Here is a 6,802-nt window from a genome sequence, read left to right on the forward strand (position 1 = left end):
TATTGGCCAAACACCTACACTCACCCACCCACCTGGTAAATTACACAGTCTCTCAAGTTCCACCCCCAGTTTGTAACACAGGCTTTTCATTTGACGAGGTGATAACCTTGAGGACATCATCAAGGTTGTTTTCTCAGACTTAACAAAGCTCCTCCAGAACCGCAGAAGGCATTTTGGAATCGTTTTCACAGGCTAAGTATTCCTCATGATGAGTATTTACAGCAAATATGTTTTGAAGGAAACGTAATGTCAGTCGTTTTGTATGAACATAATGAGGAAATGTCATTAGTTAATGTAAACTGGAAAGTTGCAAAAAAAAAGGTGATACTGAACGTCTGTTTACGTACAGCCTATTTCACTTCTCTTCCATCAAAATAGGTAACCTTCCAGTACACTATCCACTCATACTGACTACAACATTATTCAACTTATTTATGGTTATGTACTGACAGCAGCAATCACAGCTTTTCCCTGACCTTAACCAATTGATTTAATTTTGTTGCTAAACCAAACCACCGTCTGGATTCTGGTGTCTGGTGTCCTGCACTTTGTACAGCCTGCACTTTCTGGTAAAAATAAATGGGAAATTACATTTTTTTTTTATTTTCATAATGTTCAGTTCCATAATGGGTCATAATTCTTTATGAACATTTTAATTTGAAATGACCTAAAATGAGGACATGCTATGGTGTTATGAGGCTTCAATGATGCCAATACACTGGCAATAATTTGTCAATTAAATTTTCATTTGATTTTCATTTTGGAAGCATTCATGCATATTTAAACTTTCAAATGAAAACTGGATATGATGTTTTTATTCTAAATGCCCAAAGAAATGGAAAGTTTCAGTTGAATTATTTCATTTGAACATTGGCAGCCATTGATTTCCATAGAACTGAATTATAAAGAAACACCAAATGGAAATGTTCAAGTTCAATAAACTTAAAATTGTACTCAGTACTCACCATGTGTGTGGATAATTCTTCCACATTTAATTTAATTCTTCCACATTTCTTCAGATTTCTGTAACAGCCCCTTACGCATTTTACTGTCAGATGGAACAGAATAAATGCAATAAACTGTTGTTGTTGTTGTAGAAAGACAAAAAGGGAAAAGTGAAAACACAAGAATCATAATCAGGAATATGATGCTTCTACAACAGAGTTACCAAACGGCTCCTGGATGTGAGCTCTGGTTGGCTGGTCTGAGGGGCCATGGAGCAATAAACAAGGAAGAGCCCCTTTTCAGCTACTCTCATCACTCATGTGTGTCTGTGTGTGTGTGGAACATGGGGGGTGGGGGGGGGGTATAGCTGTCTTCAGTAGCAAATCGCCCATCAGACTGAAGACCGGTAGATGAGCAGATGGATGAACCTTCAGGATATGTGGCTTTTAAAACCCCATAAACCTCCTGAGCCTGATGCTAAAACTCAGCTCTGAGTGTGGACTGACAGTTGGCATATTCTATTTTAATAATGACTGGTTTTCAGTGGCACACACACACACACACACACACACACACACACACACACATGCACACACACACACACACACACACACACACATGCACACACACACACACACTTTTGTGTTACTGTACCTGTGAAGGAGTCAGCCAGCATATCGTCACCTTGGATGATTTTCCTCCTCTCTTGATCCTCGACATGACATTTGGTTCTCATAAGTGTAGAAACCCCTGAGCAGGCACACACTCAAACGCACCACCTCCACCATCAGCCCTACTCCTCCACCCTAAACTCTGCACTCTGTCATTTGGAACAATAATAAACAAGCGCAGAGGAGAGCAAAAAACCTGCTGAAATCTATTACAAGGGAACAGTGTGGTTATATGGCTGCGGAGGGTAAAGGGGGGTGCGCTTCAGCATCAGTGTAATTCCAAGTGCCATGCTGATCCGGGCCAGGCTTGCCACATACACTTATCTGATCCTTACGGGTGGTCTGACCAGCACCGCCATGTTAGAGTATAAACCTCGCAGATCTCGATGTCTTCTCTGCTCCAACACTCTCCCCGTGTGGATTTAGCCTGAGTCTGCAGGAACAGACAGAATGATCTGGATGGGAGGGAAGGGGGGTGCATGTGGTTGGGGATTGGGCTTATGTGCCATTTTTTAATATTGCTGTTTTCTATTTGCTTGATTTGGAGATGAATGTAGGTTGTTTTTTATACATCCAATGTGAAAAGGAACCAGTGAGGGCTGGCTGTGACCGAAGCATCACAGTGGAAGGGATTTAGAGTCTATCAGAATGAAACTCACACATGTATGGACATGTTCTATTTCAATAATTTTATCCAGACACTGAAGTCTGAAAACCCACATAATTGCCAACTTTTTTATTTTCACTAACTTGACACTATGATAACTTTGATAAGAAATGTAAATGGTAACACATATTTAATCTTTAACAATTAATACCCAGACACATGGAGGAAAGGAGATTCATTTCAATTGATTTTCACCCACAGTTTACATTTCAACACATTTAATAGCATTTCGAGCTCCAGGACCTTGCTGTCCAAAACAGTTTCCAGTCATTGCTGTAGCCGAGGTTTTAGAAACCCCTAGCGCCCCCCTAACAACATTTGGAAAAGGAACTGGAAAAAAAAGCCTGTCAAAAATATTTTTTCCTACTTGTATAAACTGTATTTATCATTACATTCATCATTATGTTTCCACACTGCGTTCTGGAGAAATACTGAATCTCACTTGTATCTTTTATTTGATACAATTTCTGTACAAAAATGCAAAATTCAAAGATGTTCAGTCCAGAAAATATTAGTCTTCACAACCGTGTGTGATTTGTGTTTAATGACAAAATATAGAACTTCCCATCCAGATTTTCAGAAACAGTACTGAGGACATGACCTCGTTGAATTGAGGTATTGCACTGTTCACTTTACAGCAACCGGTGCTTTCATTAGAGAAAAAGAAGAGACAGCCATACAGAATTCTTTGGCTGCAAAATAAATGGCAAACTACAGTGTTTGCACTGCAAATTCTATTTTTAATTTGGATTATCAGCCAGGTTTAGTTTATTTGTTTATGTTCCCCAATGAATTCCCTGATTTTTCAAGTAAAACTACAAAGAATGAACCACGACTTTTCATTTTAACTGTCAATTGACACAGACAGGCATCCTTTCTACCCAGTAGGCAACAGTAGGCCTTTTGACAGAAGCCATTTTGACATGTCACAGCAAGAAAAGCTCAGGTGTCACTGTTAAAATTGATGATGGCTGAAAACCATTTAGCTGCTTCAGTTTCAGGGTCCCGCATTGCTGTTATTGTTACTGGCACAGTCAAACAGAACAAAGCCATCATTAATGTTATTATTAACAGCACTGCTTTTCCTTCTCAGTCAAAACGTCTGTCAGAATGTCTGCTGGGAAACTCAGTTTCAGGCCAGAAACTGTTAAAGATGCTGCACATTAGGTGTTGCTACAATACTTTAAAATGGTTATATTGATATAAAAATGTCTTTGAATGAAATATTTTATCATCCCATTTATAATAATAAGTATATTAGGTAGTAAGAGACAGTAAATTTGATTATCACACATTTCTACATTGACAAATCCTCAGTATTGTCATTTCCCACTATAATCTGTGTATATTAATCTTTGTCTTTCCTCTTCTTTAATAAGAGAGGATGAGGGATCAATGGGAAGATTCAGACAAATGTGATTCCAACTCTGTCACCAATGCTCTTATCTTGAATGACACTGTCAGTAAATAAAATTTAAAAAAAAATGACTTCAGGTTTTTCTGTCACTGGCTCTTTTCATGCCTTTACAATCTCATATTGGCTCCTCATCATCAGTACATGGGCATGGCTGCCGCTCAGGACACTGAGGTCATGTCCTTTCTATTCTTTTCAAAAAGGCAATTTACATCTGAATATAACACAGTCAACAGTTACACACATATACACTCACAGTTCCTAAATTCCACCACTATGAGGCCAACAAACACAAAGAAACATGTAAATAAATTAAAAACCTAAAAGGAAGTATAATAATAGTATATTTAAAAGAATTCACAGAAAAATATATAAAAGAACATCTGAATGAATTAAAAAAAGGAAAAGTATCCCAATTCCAGCTTTCCAAATGATTTGGGGGTAGGAGGGGCATTTAAATTTATGACCCCTGTTGTTATGACTGCAGTCATAATTTCTGTTAGTTCTTGTTTGGTTCCTTGTCTGTATTATATAATTTTCTTACTGTAGATTGGAGTGTGTCACGGCGGAGACGTGATTGGTCAATTGTTTCCGGTCCTGGCTGGTGGATTGACTGTTACCTGCTATAAAAGGGTCCAAGATGGCGGCCAGCGGGGGGACAGTAGCAAACATTCCGCATCTCCCTCTTCTCCCAACCGGCCGCACATTTCTTAGTAGGGGTGGGCTGCCAGTTTTGTTAAACTTATTATTTTCTCCTGTGTTGCATAGTTAGGGAGGTCAGTTTTATGTCTTTTGGTTCTTTTGTTTTGGTAGGTAAGTTATATCCTCCCCAGTTAGAATTGTTTTGCTTGTTGTTTTGGCCTTGGTCCACCCTGAAGCCATTATTGTCTGGAAGCTTCTGTTCATTCATTTTCTTTTGTAAATAAATATTATAATCAGTGGTGAAACTTGCTCTGGATCTGTGGCTACTTGGGACTTGGGGAAGATGGGGGCTCTTTTCTTGTTGTGCCTGTGCACCCCTAGGCCAGGCGTAACACCTGTATTTCTAAAATCATAGTTACGGCCCAGAAAACACTGGACTGCCATAGCGCTTTTGTGTTTTGTCTTTTTCCAGGAAAGGCTCATCTGAATTACACTGAACTGAGTGGTAGATACACAGTATCATGGGTATGTCTTTATCAAACACATCTGTCTATGTATGGTCGTGTCTCTGTTATTTATGTCTTATTAAAGATCTGATCAACTGCCTGTCTTTATTTAAGCTTACATGAACATGTGTCTCAGTTTGTATGTGTCCGACCTCTCTGTATCTACATATGATCTAATTCACTCGTCTATACGGAAGCTGAGAACAGCCTCGCTTGGATTCATTTGTTAACGCCGTTATCTCAAGATCACGAGAAAATTATTTCTTTACCTCCAGATAACAAAGCTCGTTTTCTCATGATAAGATCTCTTTATCTTAAGAAAACAGAAATCTCTGCTTTAACCAGCAGCTGATCAAACAAAGGCTGTTACTATGGCAGAGGTAAGACATTATTAAGGCCGTCCAGGTTGCAGTGAGCCCACAAAGACCTGCGTCCCTGGACTTTTATCAGTAAATTTATGGTGAAGGTAATTTAGCGGAGTGTCATGCGTACTCAAATGAAAATGGATCATGTGAGGAGATGAAAGCTTTATTTCCCAGCAGCTGAAAGCTGATAAAGATTAATGATGTAACTCATGACAGCAAAATACTTCAACTTCTGATACGCTGATCAATAATGAATTGTCTACTCCTCGATCTGACATTTTCAGCCTAGATCAGTTGCTACAGTTTTGAGGATGTATCTTTGCAGGCTGGCATGACACCCCTGATCTCTGACAGACATAAAAAGAGGAGACAACCTTTTGTTTTCTTGTGATAACGAGTTGATTATCTCGATATCTGGGATTATGATCAGAGTCAACGTTTGTTTAAGGGAATGAAACACTCGATTTTATGTACTCGCAGGCATTGTCAGGGTGGATGGCCGACATACAAAATGCAGGACTGTGACACCAGAATCCAGGGTTTGCATCCAGACTCCTGTCTGTGGTCAGGTTTTGGCAGCACACTTACACTGGTTTAGATTTGGATAAGGGAAGGCCGTGATTTCAGTTAAACGTTTATACAAATTTTGTGTGTCAAGTCAGCTTGAGCTCCCATATTAAAATAGACCATAATCTTTCCCTAACCAAGTGCTGCCAGTGCCTACACATCACCATAACATCGTTGAAGAGTCCCGATGAGTGGATATTGCATTGCAAGATTGCCTCTGTTGGAGGGAAACAAATGAAACATGTTGTCAGGAAACAAACATTCAGTATCAACATTTTTGCGACTTGCCATTTACTTTGATTAACAACATTTTCTGATTATGTTAATTATGCATTCCCTTAAAACGTATTGCTGCTGCACACTAGTCCACTATACCAGCTTAATTGTGAGGAGACGGGTGCCTGGTCAAACACCAACGCTTTGTCATGCCCCTCGGTCGGGCTCTCAGCTGCCTCCACTGGAACCCCGTCCACAGCAGTATTAGATGCTCAAAGGTGATGTAATCAAAAGAGCAAGAAAGTCTGCAAATGGAGGAAGGTCCAAACAAACAAGGGTCCAAACAAACACGCGACTTTCACACAGGAGACCGGGGTTTTGTGCCACCAAAAGTTAAGTATCATTGCCTAAACCTAACAAAGTGGTTACGATAGCTAAACCTAAACAAACTGTAGCGACTGTGTTACATTAACCACATGTTAGAAAGGCTTTCTGGCTAGAAGGCTTATTGCGTCGCTGGATGAAAACTAATATTGCTACAGACGAGTTGACACTGGAGTTTGTTGAAAGCTTGGTGTGTCCCAGATGCTCAAGGGTACCTTGTGTGTCTGTCCGTGAGGGCGAGGAGCGAGACAAAGTGGCGGTATATGATGCTCTGGGAGTGAGACAGACGGGGCTGATCTGAGCTAATATGCTGAATATCTATGTCAGTACCTACATCTGACTGTTGGTTCAAGGTCAAATCAATATCATGAACAGTGTCAGAGACTGTCCGTATAAATTCCACCTAAATAAAAACATATGGCATT

This window comes from Chaetodon trifascialis, chromosome 14, assembly GCF_039877785.1.
Source record: "Chaetodon trifascialis isolate fChaTrf1 chromosome 14, fChaTrf1.hap1, whole genome shotgun sequence".
NCBI classification, from domain to species: Eukaryota; Metazoa; Chordata; class Actinopteri; order Chaetodontiformes; family Chaetodontidae; genus Chaetodon; species Chaetodon trifascialis.